This window comes from Scleropages formosus, chromosome 9 (assembly GCF_900964775.1).
Source record: "Scleropages formosus chromosome 9, fSclFor1.1, whole genome shotgun sequence".
Lineage (NCBI taxonomy): Eukaryota > Metazoa > Chordata > Actinopteri > Osteoglossiformes > Osteoglossidae > Scleropages > Scleropages formosus.
Window position 1 is genome coordinate 22,900,043 of NC_041814.1, and position 14,749 is coordinate 22,914,791.

Below are 14,749 nucleotides of genomic sequence, written 5' to 3' on the forward strand. Positions count from 1 at the left end.
GTTATGGCCTACAAAAGCATCATGTATCTGCTTACTAATAAAAACAAAAAAAAACCCTATTTGAAGCTAGTTGTGTAATGTACACTGGTTTACACAGTGGTATGTGACAAATTGACTGCACTCCAGGATCATGTATCTGTCTCCACATCTTTCCTTCTGCTGAATGCGCTTTTTTGAAAAATGCACTTTTAAATTGTTCTCAGAAATGTACTCTTTGAAGAAAAGTGCCTGTTAAATGAATCAATGTAAGTGTTATTCTAAATGTTCGTCTTAATTTAGTATGCATTAATTTATATAGTAATAGCTGGTTAACATAGCACAATATTCTAGAGTATTAACTCCATAAGTAGTGTAGCCATTTTTTTGATTTTTAAATGATGTACAAATGTAATCTAAAAGCTATAACTGGCAATTTGATGGAAGGCTCAAGTGAGAGTTCATTTGAATGTGAAGGAAAGCACAAAGGAAGAGGGAAGAGTGTAAACAACAAGGGATGCGGACCATTTCAATCATGGTAGCTTTCATTTAACAGAAGGACTGAGGTTCTACGGTACATGGAGCACTCTGTCAGCAACAGCTCCGTAATTAGCTTGTGTACAGGAGTGAGGGTTGGGGCTTTCATTTAATCTGGGTCAAAGTCTGCCAAAGCCCCATATTATATTTGGCTTTTGTTCTGACATGTGCTAGCCGCTGGAGTGCAAATACGGCAAAAACTGCAATGGTTAAGGAGAACTCAGAGGCCTACAGTAGGTCTTTGATTGCTTTAAATCCCCGTGGAAATGTTGGCAGACGAGTTAGCTGACATTAGGCTTTCATTTTTCGTTTCTGTTTGTTTTTCCTCGACAGGCAGCACAAATCACCCCAGTCCTTGGTATGTAAAAATTTCCTTTCTTTTTCTTTTTTTTTTTTTTAAATATTATGCATTGCAGTTTGTAAGAAAGAAAGAAAGAAAGAAAGAAAGAAAGAAGGAAAGAACCTCCCACACTGAGTCGTAGTTCCCCTGAGAATGTAAGGTAGAGAAAGGGGGAAAAGAACTGGAAGCCAAACCTGCCCTCAGGCCTCAATAACTCACCAGTTTAGCTTCTACATCAAGCCACAAGATTAGGTTTGAATCACATTTTTCCTCTGTCACTTTTTTAGTGCAATGATTAGCGTGATGGCAGGCCTTTGAAAGTGGACGGCAGTTACACACTTATCTTCTACACGATTTCAGACCGGAGGACATTCAGACTGCCGGGGGAGAGTGGCGGCACACTATGCGGATGGGGGAAGGACTTCTTAATAACAGGCTACTTTATTTGAGTGATTGAATAAAACCTGATCAAAGTGGGGTAAAGGAGACAAGCGAATGCAGTCTGGTCTTCTTGTCCAAAGATTGCCTGTGTGAATAGACAAAGGACATTACATGGATTTTTGTCACTTCCTATAGGACTTGAAATAACTTTTTTTGCTTTGCACCCCAAAAAGTTATCTACATGCATACAGCCTTAGAGTAATTTACAGAAACTGCATTGTGAGCTACTGTATATATTTTTGTTTAACACATTGTAGGAAAATAATCTCATGCAACCTATGTTGCCTTTTACATTTACATTTACATACACTATTCTCGAAAGAGATCTATAACTCAAAGTAAACAACTGCAAAATGTTCATATGGATTCAGCTGTTCGATTCAGAGGGTGTTCCACACATATGAGCTTCCACCACATTGGAGCCAAAATCAAAAACCTTCTGACTTTTCATTTTGGATCTCTTGGGCATGGAACCATGAACCAACCTGAAGCGGAGGAGCACAGTGGTCTGTCTTAGATGTAATGAATGATCAGGCCCTATAGCTATCAGAGAGCAGATCCATTATTTGTCTTGTAGGCCATAACTTGATACGAGCAGCTACAGGAAGCCAATGGAGAGAGGCAAGGACCTAAGATCATGTAGATCAGTGGTTCAGCTGAAGTCTTCAACTGTGTAATTTTTATCATGAACCAGTAATCTTGTATTTTATTAACGTAACTAAGTGAGCTGAGCATAGTGTAGTTTCAGATTGTATGTAGAAAACTGGTATTGCACTGAATTAATGATCTTCCAAGGGAGGTTGGATATTTTCAAAGCATCCCAAAGGCTTTTAGTAGATTATAGCTTGATGCCAGAGGCAAGCACGATTCAGTTTTGAGGGAAAAAATGTGATGTGACTGATATGACTGAAATCATATTGTGCTAGCTAGGAAAGAATACGGTGTATGAAAGTTTCCCACTGTGGGAGAAGTATACTAACTTTTGCTTGCAATAGTTTTCATTATTGATGCTGTCAGGAAGCTGTAGAATTTGTTGAATGTTGGTTTGATTTGCTCAACATGGGGATGTTGTTAATATATTAAATGTTAATATTGTAATTTCCTTTAGAGCAGGGCTCCAGTTGGGTCTGTAGAAGCAGATTTTCTGGATGTGTTTTCTCAGCCGTCGTATTTCTACAGTTTACAGTTGTTGAAAACTCTAAAGACCACTTTGGAAGACTTAAAGAAATATTGCCGCCCTCAGAAGAATCTGCTGTTTTCCTTCAGGTTGGTTCTGTGCAGCATTGCCTTTTTTGGGCTTGCTGATCTAGAACAGTTAAAAAGTGGAAAAATACTCTTAAGTGTAAAATTTTTTGAACTTCCTGTCTAGGTACTTGAACTCAGACTGGAACACATGAACTTGACAGTTCAAGACTGATTTGCAATATTAAAAAAATGACAATCGCTACAGTTTGAGCAGTGTGCTGTACTGTTGGTATGTATATTTGTCTTCGTATAAGTAAGGGTTTGCAAGGGAAGAGTATCCATTTTCAGGGGAATTACCCTTCCTTACACCAATGCACTGACAATTCTGATGATTTAAAAAAATATATATTTTTAAGTGAAACTATTGCTGAAAGAGCCATAAGATCCAAAAAGGACAAAACAACAAAAACAGAAAACAAAAAAAAAAAAAAAATCTGATTTTTTTTTTAATGAAAAAGAAAAAATTCTGCAAATCAAAAGTGTGTACAATAAACAAACATCACAGGGGAGTCTTTGAAGAAATACAATCCAGAGTTGCCATGATTACATTTGCATTCCTAAAAATGAGCCAAACATATGCAAATATGTTACAGTAAATGAAATACCAGCCTGTTTTGTCCTAGCATCTGTTCAGGTTCATTACCTTCTGTCAAACTTACCTTTTTTGTGTGTAGAAGAAGAGCAGCCATGTTTACCAGTCTTGACTAGATGTAAAAATTAATATTTAGTGTTCATTTTTATTGGTCTGCTGCATGTCCAACACTGAAGAATCAGTTCTTCGGAGTAGGCATTTCAAATTTACTGCTGAAAACTTCCAGACTATAGATCTATGACAATGGTGGATAAAAAACATACATAACTACATACTATTACCGGGGGGGAGCCCAGTAGTGCAGCAGGCTTGGCCGGGGCCTGCTCTCTGGTGGGTCTGGGATTCAAGTCCATCTTGGGGTGTCTGGCGGCAGACTGGTATCCCATCCAGGGTGTGTCCTCTCCACCTCAAGCCTTGCGTCCTGTGTTTCTGGATTAGGCTCCAGTTTGCTGCGACCCCGCTCGGGACAAGCGGCTTCAGACTGCGTGTGTGTATTACCTGGGAGGAGGTAGGATAACGTCATGGAGTAAGGTAGGACTACACCTGATGGACAGCTCCACAGAACCAACCCTCTTCGAGCTGTTTTAAGGAAGCAATCCCAACTGACATACATCTGCCAAAGCAAGTGGGTGAACAGTTAATATTTCAGGTTTTTATTTTAAATTAAATTAAATTTAAAATGCAAATTAAATTTAAAATGTCTAGATTTTTCCACTTTGACATTACAGAGTTTTTTTGTTTTGATGGATGTTCAGTTAAGCACATCATGGTTTCATGCTATAACACAAAATGTGGAGAAAGTCCAGGGACACTGCGGTACTTTTATAAGGCACTGTGTAAGGGATCAAGTTTGAATTTGTGAACCACCGATCTCTCTTCATGTGATGTTTCTGACCACTGCTTTTGGTTTTCAATTTGCTTGTTGATGTTGGTTTTCTTGGTCCTGCCACCGTGGTTGTCCCACAGCTGTCCACAATGCACCTGTGCAGTAGCATAAGTGAAAGAGAATTACAGCAAAAAATGCTGTGACAGGATGTAAAGAGTAAGCTGCTTTTAAAAACTTTCCTTTTAAAGAAGTCATTAGCTTTATTGGTGTCAGTCATCTAACACTAGTCTTCAAGAAACTGCATGTTTAAGAGAAATATGGAGAGTAGTCCATGCACTACTAGGTTCAAGTGCTGTAACTTTTCCAAATGGAGAACATGAACCCAAATTTTTCCTATTTAGTTTCATACTCTTGGATATGTTTACATTTTTGTTAATGTTTTAATCAATTTCATGCTCAAGCATCAGTATGATTAAGGCACTGTCAAGTAAAATTAATGGAATAACATAATGAAAAAAGGAACACTTCCCCACAAAAGGAAAAATGTGGTTGCACTAGATAGAGTTCATTTGAACATATTGTGGTGTCAGTGCATTAGAAAACATCAATTTATCATGTAAAAGACATATTTTCTGTACATGAGTGTTTCATCTTTTATAATAAACACAGCGAATGTGAATATGAAGAAAAAACATACATACTGTATACATATCGACTTATTGTGCTTGACTGCACTTACACCAGGAGGTTATCTGTTAAGTAAGTCCTCATTATTAGTTGATTGCCTGGTGATAAAACGATTACGGCGAGACTAAATCACTCTGCTTGAAATACCCCTGAATGTGTGATCTAATGCCATTAGCAGAAAGAGCTTTTCCTGCTCCTGCCAGACAGAATATGAATAATGGACATGTGTACTCAACCACCTGCATTACACATGCCTCTTAGCCAAAGGTGCCACCACCTTGTGGTATTCTTACATCGCCTTGATAAATTCATCTAATTAAAACATTGCTACCTCCACACTGCAAAACACACCATTTGCTCGTTATGTACACAGGCTGGATCTTCTGACCAGGGCTCCCTAGCACTACAGCTATAGCAAAGGATGTTTAAAGTGATGCATTTTAAGTGGTTTACTTTGTTTCAGTTTAAATTTTAAATGAAGTTAAAGGTTAACAGAAAGAGAAATAGACATTTTTTACAAAGATATTTTTTACTTCCTTTATAAAGAGATTCAAATACAGAGGCATGATTCTCAAAGGTGGTTTCTTGTATTGCATTTACAGGCAAATACTATCAACTAACTGAAGTTATTACTAAATGTCCATATCCATCCATCTATCCATTCATCCATCCATCCATCCATTCATTACCATTAACTGTGTGTCCAACTGAAGGTTGCGGTGGTCCAGAGCTCATCTCAGAAGCATAACGTGGAAGGAAGGTACGCCCTGGATGGGAGACAAACACACTCATTTACTCACATATACACACACCATAGGAAAGATTTAGAGTCAGAAATTCACCTGAAACACATCATAGACTGTTGGGCAAAAACAGTAAATCTCGAAGAAGGATGTGACACAAAATTGAACAACAACAATGATAATAATAATAATAACAACAATAACAACAAGAACAGCAGCAGCAATAATAATAGAACAAATAGCCTAATTGTTTAAATATTTCTTTATAATACCTGGGATGCACATCTGCATAACTGCACCAACTACTCACTTTATTACAGACACCAGGTCAGGACAGGATTAATCAAACATGTCTGACTGCGCTACAAAAGACTCTAGAAAAATATTACATCCAGACAACAATGGTGTGTTTCCAAAATGAATGTTGCCCCATGCAATCCCATGATAACCTCTCTGTTGTTGAAAATCTCCTGAAAGACATCACCCTCCTGCAGCAGGTGCAGTCTTAATGATGCTTTGATGCCATATGTCAAATTTCATCACTTGCTGAGTGGAGTGACATTTTCCTTCAACGCTCCTAGCAACAGCATTACAAGTAGTCAGTGCTCACCTCAAAATATACAAATAACTGCAGCACTGAATGCATTTGTTTTAAGCCCCATGCTAGTTTACCCATAGATCAAGCCATGCTACTCCGTTTTTATAACTGCGACATGGTGTTATGAGAGCTTTTTATTGTGTGTAAAGAGTCCCTCCGTGTGTGCATGGTAACTGAAATTGTGATGACGGTTATTTCTTTTAACAGGAATGCTGGTGTTAACACCGCCATAAATTGCTTGCACCAAATCTTAGCTACCCAAGTGTATACTTTAGCGAGCCCAGTAACTGGTAATCATCACCTTGCTCACTGAGGTGAGAGGTGATGCTACAGTAACGGTGTACATGGGTTGCAAGTATTAAACATTATTGCTTTCTCTGGGTTCAGAACGGAGACTGGATTCTTTAAAATAAATGACAAAAAAAAAAGAAAAAAGTTGAAACACCATGCATGGTCACGGATATCCTGCTGTGGTGAATTTCGACATGCAACAACTGGCAATCACTGTGCCTCAGGCATAACCAGGGGGTAGGCAGGAAGGCTAACCACTGCCTGGGCTTATAAACTACTTTGAATAGGAGTCCATTCATTATTTAGATTTACTTTGTTCTATACAAAGGGGGATTTAAACTGTCGGTACTTTCTGCCACTGCAGTCGTCCGGAAGGAATTAAGAGCTGCATCCTCTAGTGACATCCTGTATCTTATTTGTTTGTCAAAGTCAGCACAGGCCCTATCGAAGTCACCAAACAAAGAGAGTGATGTCATGCTTTTGACTGGTTTGACCCACCAATCAAGTGGATATATAGAAATACATAATAAAAGAAGGGGGTAGCTAAAGGGAGGGTCTCATTATTTATTTACAAGCGTATATTGCAACACAAATTGAACCGTGGATGTAAACAGCAATTGCATTAAAGGCTTTGCATGTGGACGTGACAGCTGATCTCTCATGATGGATTGAAGGTCCTAGGTGATGACGCCCTTCTCAGTCGCCAGTGAAAGCTTTAAGATCCATTAGGTCGACATACGAGAAAAGAAGGCGAAACCACTCATAGAATGATCATTTAAATAATTGAATAGATGGATAATTATGACCATGTGCCGCAAAGCTCTTTTCACCTGGAGAACCACATTTACTGATTTTCTGTCAACTTTAAAGCTTACAGTAATTATTCCTACATATAAAATTCAAATGCCTGCCTTAGGAAAAATTGAATGAATTAATATGTATGTTGTGCTTGTAGGGTATATATGGGGAAGTATAGGGGGAAACATTCTTTTTTAATCAAAAGTGGATGCCCTTGTTGAAATAGTGACACTGATTGATTGAGGCCTGTTGAGGTTTCTAGTGCAAATAAATCTTTATTTTCCTTTCCCTTGGGAGACAGTGTGCTCATGACTGCCCTTTTTGTTTTGTTTTGTTTTGTTTTTTTTTTTGTTTTTGTTTGTTTGTTTCTTTTTCTTTTTTGTTTTTTCAAGTCTTTTGGTCACAGAGTATTCTTGTACAAGACTCTTATGTGCAATGTCTCGTGAGGTGTAAATCCTGTCTAAAAAGTGCAGTAGAAACATTATCTTTAAGGTAGTTCACAAACTGAAAATGTAATTATTGCTGAAGTATGTGAAAGTGGGAGGAAAATGTGATAGTAGAAATAGTTTTGTCCTTGAGCGGTTCTAATATTAGTTTTATTTAATTTTGTTTCATTTTATTTGAAAAGTCCACATTCTGCTTCCAGAGGTCAGATGTGACACAATTTAATTACATACTGTGTTGGCAGACAGTTGGGAAATCAGGCTGATTTTTAAACACGACTTTGTTGATTTTGTTCTTAGAAGGCAAAAGCTACACGTCAGTTTCTGTTGAATTGCATGTCGCAAGAGTTGTCTAAACAGCTGGCTCCATTGTCATCTGACTGTAGGTTGAGACATGATGTGGGAATGGATTAAAAAAGGATCAGCCACTTTTGGAGACTCATACCCAATACTGACGACGGCTCAATAGCTGAAGGTAGGGCAATATATGAAGAGATGTACATTTATCTTAATTCGATGAATGAAATGATTTTTAGACACATGAATGACTGTCATCCTCAAGTGATTTCTAGTGTGACTAAAAACTGTCAAAATGTCATTCTTTGTACACATTGTCAAAATTATTAGAATTTTCTTAAGCATTTTGTTTTGTACATCTAAAGGCATTTTATTTTCACATGAACGAATTCCAACAAGCTCTTTGTTTTAAAGAGAAGACCTTCGGAATCCTAGCATCCGCTTGTTGAGTGCATGTGATCTGAGTGTAGGAGTGTCCCTCAAATGTATGATTTACCTTCTGTCAGAGCCGTGCATGATCGGAGAAACAAACTGACTTAATTATGGAGATCCGCAAGCTGTTTCTTATGCGCAGTGAGAGCTGCAAAAAAAGTAAAAAGGTGAGGAAGAGAGAGGGGTGGCAGGAGATGAACATGGGCTCACTTTTCTCTTCCTGAGCTCTTGAGTCGTCATGCTTTCAGGTGCCATTTTTAACTCAGCACTGAGGTGGCCTGCATCTTGTCATCCTTGAGTAATAGCCTGCACCGGGGAAACTATTTGTGCAGTCTATTGTCTTCCATTGCACCTGGATCCTGGGGTTGCGGGCTTAATAGCCAAGTTAATGAAGATCAGAAGGACATGCTGGCACCACACTTTGTAATGTGGCCTTGCTGACATCACATTTAGCTCCATCATTTAGCTATGGAGATCACCGCCTTATTGCAGTTTCTCCGCAGCGAGGGCCCGGGTTTAGCCGAATTCATACAAAGCGAGTTGTGGCAGACAGTGCTACCCACCAGCTTTCTGCAAGATAACACTGTCTTCACCTCTTGAACCACTCTTTAATTCTAAACTCAATACACCCATTCTTCACGTAAAGAGTTTAATTTGCTCGCTGTAATTGCAATGTTTGTTGTCAGGGGGTGAAAATAACATTATTAATAAAACGTCAGTTCCCAGACCAAACATTGGTCACCTAAAATTAATTAAAATGCAAAATAAAAGCTGGTTTCAAGGATAACAGTAATAACACCAATATTTTTTTCTAATACTTGTAATAAAAGTTATAATTTCAGGCTTCTTATTTTTGTTTATTCATTCATTATCAACAACCTCTTCAATATTAATTCAATATTCCCGGAATCTATCCAGGAAGCATAGCACATGAGACAGGTTGAAGCCTGGGCAGACACATTGTGACAATAGAGCCATGGATGTCTATGATCCAAAGAACTACAGCTGACTGCTTGTGCCTCTCATTCTGCAAAGCACACAGACACTATGCCGTTAGAGGCACTGTGTAGCATTACTAACGATGTTTCCCTCTCCTGCTGTGGTGTCCTCAATCACAACACTTACAATACCCCGAATTACTCTGGTAAAAATTGCACTGCTGTATGAATGGGGAAATGATTGTATGTAGATGAACACTATAAGTAACTTTGGAGAAATTAAATAATTAATAAGAAAAAAATCAGCTATTTCAGTTACTATATTCAGGAATTACATTTAATCTGTGTTTCTGATGGAAATTGTCATTGTGATAGTAAGTATATATAGCAGTTGTTTTTTTTTTTTTTTTCCTTTTTCGTTTTCAGTGTCTGTGTGCTTTGCAGAGAGGAAGGCATAATATATGGTGAACGAAATATCTGTTGTGGAAGTAAAATGACAGCTTTGCCAAGTAGAAATGTTATTGTACTGAATAATGAGTCCATTGCAAAAAAAAAAAAGAAAAAATGTATATATTTTCATAAGCTGTGGAGAAATGGAAAAAAGTGCATTTGAGAGCGTGAAGGTAAATGGGCGTTAATACACTTTGCATAAGATTAAAAGCTGGGCATACACAAGATTGATCTAATACTAATTCTGTTCAGAAACTAGATAGATTCACTACTTTTTGAGTATTAAAAGGAAGTTTAATAAAATATTTATTTATTTATTTATTTATTTACTCCTAGATATCTGGTCACCTCTAGCTGAACTCCTGAAAGCAGAGCTCATCTTCTCCCTTTTCCGCCTCTCTTCTCGCTCACCAAAATGTAACATTTATTGGTAGAAATTGAAATCATTTGCTGGGACAAATGCCCCACCCCCAACGTCCCTATCATCGCACTTCACCAGTAACGCCCCGCTCCTCTCGAACCGTAACCTCTGGCAGCTGAACCTGCAAGAACTTGACCTCCCTCGCATACGTCCCCCAGACATCACCTCTGGGGACATCCGTGAGTCCTTCCTGACCTTTTCCTCTGCAGTCCACACTCACATTGTTTATCATCAAATACTATATTTGAACCACTTGACTCACAGTGGTGACCTTGACTGCAGTTCTGTATTGCAAACATCATTTTCCACGAGGTTTACTTTTCTGCACATATTGCATAAAGAAAATGTGATGAAAACGTCCATAAATACCCACAGTACTTATTATGACTCTTTATGATGATCTATGTCATTTGAAGAGAAAATATTTGTGTGTTTAGAGAGGCCGCTGCGTACAAATAGTCGAAACGTATATAGATAAGCGTACAACGTTGCTGCTGTTTTTGGGTTCAGACAACATTGACATTGGCCTCGGGTGATGCAGAAGTGGATATGATTTCATGATGTTAAAAATGGGTCTATATACACTGGAACTGATCAAAATATACCATAAAGTAGTTATGATGACAAGGTGAATGTTTCTCATATGCACACTGCGAATACAGGTGCTGGGTTGAGGTATAAAAGCACGGAAGACCAATCTAAATTAACTTCGAAGTGAAGTAATTCTGCAGCAAAGAGGAACAGTGAAGTGTAGCTGTGCTTTTACATTTCTTCCCCTTCCGGAATATTCAGAAATGGGCTGAGTCTCTTGATCAAATGTAAACATTCAAAGTGTCTCATAGCACATCGCCGCTGCTCCATTTTCTCGCAAATTTGTAAAACTCGAGATCAAGCGGGGGAGCCGATTTGATCTTGAGTTTTGTCTCCATTGCAGTATCTTAAATACCGCACAATTCCTCATAGAACACACAAAGTAATGAAAAAAAGTGGTATCAAAGACCACCTCCAGATTGCCACTACTTAGCATCCCACTGGCAATCTGTACATTTCCAAGTATGACTTCCACAGAAACACCACACTTCTTTTTCTTTCCACTGCCAGTTTCAAAGCATCTCATCCCCTGCCTTCACTATCTCGTTTAGCACCTCAAAGTCACCAGTGTAGGAAATATGGAATATGCACACACACACACACACACACACACACACACACACACACACACACACATACATACACATATATACTGTAGTAATTTTTTTTCCTCAACTTTTGCATTATAATTAATTTCCCAATTACACAAAACCCAAAGCAGCAGCAGCAGCAAATATAATGAAGACACACGCACAGCGGCAATTTAAGATCTGTAAAATTCAAATGACCTTGACATTTAAGTTGAGTTTAAATACCACTAGATTCTTCAGTAGACTGTACCACGGGAAGGCAGCAAACAAGAACGGCATTCTTCAAAAAGAAATAAGTTCATTTTAAATTCCCTATGATATTCGAAGTAGGAATGAATACATTTTCTTCCATTATGTGACAGGATTGTTGATTATTCCTGGAGAAGGCAGAAGCACTTGATAATGCTATATAAAACATTAAATTTTTTAAATTCTTTCTCTATAGGGAGAAGAAATTCCTGTATGTATAGTGAGGACAAGAGTACCTTAACTTCTAACTAAAACAACAATCATAGAGACAAACCTGCAAAAAAGAGAGAAGTAATATGGGGCTGATGAACATTTTTAATTCAACGGGCAAATCAGAACGCAAGGTCTGACGTTATATAACATAAGTTGTTGTCGAGTTTGGGGTGATTTGACGGGGCTGTTGGGTAGCTGGTAGTGGGAATTGATGCTCTGGGCAGACTGAATCATTCCTCGCCTCATGCTCTCCTCTCCTTCTGCTTCATCTCCTCACTGCCTCCTGGCCTCTGGAGCCGCTCCTTGTGACTGCCTCACCCTGCTGTCACAAACAGGCATTTCCAGGGCTGGGTGGGTGAGAACCTCCACTGTGTCCCTCATAGGGAAAAAAAAAACTTTTCTCAGACCTCATTTCCAAGATTCCTTGTTTAATATTAATTATATAGTTTATCACAATACTTGTTCCCATCACCACACACATGTTTTCAGAACCGCTTGTCCCATACAGGGTCGCAGGGAACCAGAGCCTACCCGGTAACACAGGGCGTAAGGCCAGAGGGGGAGAGGACACACCCAGGACGGGACGCCAGTCCGTCGCAAGGCACCCCAAGCGGGACTCGAACCCCAGACCCACCGGAGAGCAGGAGTGTGGCCCAACCCACTGCGCCACCACACCCCTTGCTCCCATCACCATAGAAGTGAAATAATTTGAGTTGCCAGTATATGCACTGCTATTAGTCTGCATTCTGGGAAATAACTGAAATTGGGGGGAGTGGCTGCAATACAGTTTCAGCAAAAGTGACAAAACTGAAGAGCGCAGAAATAGTACACACAGCAAAACTGCCAAAAGAAATGTTGTTCTGTGTCACATAGTATCAGAACCATATGGTAATATTACTCAAAATGCTATGCTTTGTAACATTGCATAGTAGTTTCCTATATATTAACTGCCGCTTTGTGCTTTCAGAAGTGTCTAGGTCTTGCACTATATGTGTAAGAGTTCATGGGTTTGAGGCTGGGATTTATGGAAAAACTGCAAAAAACTATTAAGCAAGTAACATGACAGCAGTTGTTAACTTTATATACTGTAGGCATGGCAGGACCTCCTCCTTCTGGAAAAGGGTTAGAGAAAAATAAATAAATGAGGGTTGATAAATCTTATCTTTAAATATGAAAAATAATGTCACAGGGTCCATCATCTTTTTTTTTTTTTGTTTCCTTTTTCATTTCATGCCTTTGTTTCAAAAATGATTTCATGTTTTCTCAAAGACTGACCTTTTCTGTACACCTCTGCATTTTTGAATGCCTAGACATAAGTGATCAGATAAGAACACTTGAAAAATTTTTTGAATATTCTAATGCAACTATCAGGGCATCTTCTTTATATATATATAAATACACACACATACACACGCACATTGGCTAAAGCCGCTTGTCCTAAGCAGGCTCGCAGCAAGCCAGAGCCTAACCTGGCAACACAGGGCGTGCAGCTGGAGGGGGAGGGGATACATCCAGGACAGGACACCAATCCGCTACAAGGCACCCCAAGCAGGACTTGAACCCCAGACCCGCCAGAGAGCAGGACCTGGCCAAACCTGCTGCGCCTCCATACCCCCCATATATAAGTACAAATAATTTAAAAAAATATACATTAAAGAAAAGATATTTTAATCCAAGGGGGTGCGGTGGCGCAGTGGGTTGGACCGCAGTCCTGCTCTCCGGTGGGTCTGGGGTTCAAGTCCCGCTTGGGGTGCCTTGCGGCGGACTGGCGTCCCGTCCTGGGTGTGTCCCCTTCCCCCTCCGGCCTTACGCCCTGTGTTGCCGGGTAGGCTCCGGTTCCCCATGACCCCGTAAGGGACAAGCGGTTCTGAAAATGTGTGTGTGTGTGTGTGTGTGTGTGTGTGTGTGTATATATTTTAATCCAAAGTATAGAAATAAACCTCAGATAAAGGTCAGCTGGAATCAAAAGAAACAAGGAAAAGCGTAAAAAATGTCATATAACAAAATGTAAGGCCAAAGGAGGATAATGATTCATTAGACTCTTTCACCTCATCATGCTTTATTTTGGTCATAATTGGGCCATAGTGACCTCCTCATGGCTTCACTTCTGTGTGACAGAGTCCTAAACCAGCCCTTCCCATAGTGTTGCACAAGGAAAAGACCAGCAGAGCAATACCAGTAGGGAGCAGGAGGGCAGAAGCAAATGGGAGAAGACCAGTTGGGCTGTGTAGCCTTGTTGGGAGCAGTTTCTCATGATACCTGTGAGGTGGGAAACACTGTAAACTGGGAGAGATGAGAGGCGGTGGGCATCCTGGACCAGCAGAAGAAGAGAGTGGGTGGTGAGAATCATATCACAAGTACAGAACACTCTGAAGCTACTGCTGCTTGTGTGTGTGTGTGTGTGTGTGTGTGTGTGTGTGTGTGTGTGTGTGTGTGTGTTTGGTTTTGTTTTATGTCTATGAACCAGTGTGACAATCTTACAAAATCTCAAAGGAGCATCTGCAAGCATCTTAACTACACTTGCAAACATTTGGAACTGCGGGATTTGAAAGTTCGCACTGCACCTACTTGCTGAGACAGGGAGTTCAGTGTGAAATGAGATCCTGAGGTCAACTCCCAAAGAAATATAAAAAGTTGCATTATTCCAGAATTCTGGCTTTCACAACCATATGCAGTGTTAGAATGGAAGTGACTATTTCATTAACTGAGAGTCAGCTTGATTTATTAGCTGAATTCTGTAGTCGCATATTATCTCCGCCCTGTCCGTAAGACTTTTGACATAGTATGAATTTCCAGCTCAAACTTTGATGGTCTTAGGTTATTATTTGAGGAAATATCAGAGTTCAGTAGCAATAATGATGTAGTAGTTTGTTGGAAAAACCAGACACACCTTTACGGCATTTGGTTGGAATGTGAATGCAAGTTCCTGTCTAAATCATCAGTTTCCTTCAAGTTCAAGTTCAAGTTTCAAGTTTATTGTCATAGATACAAGCACCATGTACATGTATCATGAAAGCCTTCCTGAATGCTTCTCCACAGACTATGGGCAAG